Source organism: Sphaerodactylus townsendi, linkage group LG15, assembly GCF_021028975.2.
Source record: "Sphaerodactylus townsendi isolate TG3544 linkage group LG15, MPM_Stown_v2.3, whole genome shotgun sequence".
NCBI classification, from domain to species: Eukaryota; Metazoa; Chordata; class Lepidosauria; order Squamata; family Sphaerodactylidae; genus Sphaerodactylus; species Sphaerodactylus townsendi.
In genome coordinates, this window is record NC_059439.1 from 31,564,662 (window position 1) to 31,567,232 (window position 2,571).

The following is a 2,571-nucleotide window of genomic DNA, read 5'->3' on the forward strand; positions in this document are numbered from 1 at the left end:
GGCCCTGATCTCATTAGGGAGCCTGTTCCACCAGGTAGGGGCCAAAGCAGTAGTGGGATCCAAACATTTTAATAACAGGTTCCGATGGTGGTGGGATTCAAACAGTGGCGCCGCCGCACACACGCACCTTCTGTCCCTATTGGGCAGGGAGGTTGCTTTAGTAACCCCTTCTCGGCACTCAGAAAAAATTAGTAACCACTTCTAGAGAAGTGGTGAGAACTGGTTGGATCCTACCTCTGGGCCAAAGCCATAAAGATCCTGGCCCTTGTGGTGGCCAGCCGAATATCTTTTGGCCAGGGGCCACAAGCAAATTTTCCTCCGAAGAATGGAGGGATCTTAAGGAGCAATACAAGGAGAGGCGTTCCTGCAGATTCGTGTCCATGTTTGCTCTGGGGTGGGGTTGTAGTGGAGTATTAAGGGTCGGAGACGTGGGGGCGGGGGGTGTCTGATTGTACAGAGCGGGAAATCCCTAAAGGGTGTTGTGAAACTTACATTTGCATAAACAGGAGTGTGGATGTGCCTGCGGAGGAGATGCGTAAAGGTCTGGTGTGAAAACTGGACTTGTGAAATGTGTGTGCGTGAAAGTGACGGTGCTGGGCAAAAGATGGAGTGGAGATAAAAGAGAGTTGAGTCTTAAATGGGGTGTGTGTGTGTTATTTTCTTTTATTTTATTAAATGTATGTCCCACCCTCCCCAACCTAAGGCAGGTTCAGGGCAGCGTACAAACATTTTAAAACACTCTTACTAATACATCAAATAGAGCACCTATCATTGACACTCATGACAACAAACTAATTTGGGCCTATGAAAGCCATCCGGCTCAGCTCAAATATAAACTCTCCTTAAAACTATCTGAGCACGGGCCAAAGTCAGGAAGGGTCAACACAGAAAACCGTGCGTGGATTGTTGCAGATTGTTGTAAGATGGCCAACTGATGATATTGGGACTCATGGGAGGCCTCACCCAAAGGCCCGGTGGAACATCTCTGTCTTAACAGGCTCCGTGGAACTGTTTACGATTCCACAGGGCGGTGGTGTCAGCTGAGTTCCACCTGGCTGGAGCCATGGCAGAGAAACCCCTGGCAGCAGTGGCGTAGGAGGTTAAGAGCTCGTGTATCTAATCTGGAGGAACCGGGTTTGATTCCCAGCTCTGCCGCCTGAGCTGTAGAGGCTTATCTGGGGAATTCAGATTAGCCTGTACACTCCCATAAAAAGCCAGCTGGGTGACCTTGGGCTAGTCACAGCTTCTCGGAGCTCTCTCAGCCCCACCTACCTCACAGGGTGTTTGTTGTGAGGGGGGAAGGGCGAGGAGATTGAGTCTCCTGCAGGAGAGAAGGGGGGGATATAAATCCAAGCTCTTCTTCTTTTTCTTCTTCTTCTCTGGTCAATGCCAATCGCTTTCCACAACAAACTACCAAACGGTTTTAAAGTTCTACCAGCCATTTTGGGTACGCTTTGGTACATCTTTCCGTGACGTGCCTCTGAAGATACCAGCCACAGATGTGGGCAAAACATTAGGAGGAGAAACTATCAGACCGTGGCCATATAGCCTGGAAAACCCACAACTGCCAGTTGATTCCGACTCAAAGTCTCAACAATACTTATTTGCATTCTTGGGGGCTAGAAACTTATGCAGTGGGATTGTGCTGCCGTGGAATGTGGTCAGCCGTGTTTTATATGGTCTCGGCTTTTGGAGGTCAGGGTTATGGAAATCCCAAAAATAATTGTGTGGAAGTGAATCCTGCTGGACTAAATCAAGGCTGAACTCTCCCGGCCTAGAGGCTAAAATGGCTAAACTGAGACTATCTACTTTGGTCACAAAATGAGAAGGTAAGTCACTAGAAAAGACAATAATGCCAAGAAAAGTGGAAGACCGCAGGAGAAGAGAAAGGCCCAGCACAATATTGACTCAGTCAAGAAACCCGCAAAACGTGTAGAATGAAATTAGGAAAGCGATTTTCATACAGGAAATTGAACTGAAGATTCCATTCCATTAGGCAGTTTATTGCGTGTATTATTTTTGTATATAAGCCCCTTTGAGTCTCCTGCAGGAGAGAAAGGGGGGATATAAATCCAAACTCTTCTTCTTGGTTGGATTGCGTCTAATTTAGAGATCCATTTTTTTGCAGTTTCTATGTCCCAAGAGGTTTTCATTGCATTGTGTTTTTACAAACCTTTTACAACCCCCCTTGAGTCCAACAAACACTGTAGAACAAGGAATTTTAAACAAACACACCCATGTAAAAAGTATGTGGCCACAGACCAAGTCCACAGATCAAGAATAATGCACTTTCAATCCACTTTCACAGTTGAAAGTGGATTCTGCTATTCTGCACAGTAAAATCCAGCTGCAAAGTGCATTGAAAGTCTATTATTCTGCATGTGTGGAAGGAGCCCTAGTGAAGTAAGTAATACACAAAGTTTGGTGGGTTGGGGCGGGGAAACGTGTTTGTAGTAAGTGACAGGCTAAGGAGGAAGGAAGAGTTCTAGGAGGGTGGGAAGGAAGATACATTCCTGCCACCAAGAACTACAGCTCCCATGGTTCATCGCTACTTTCCCAGCATGCCTCTTT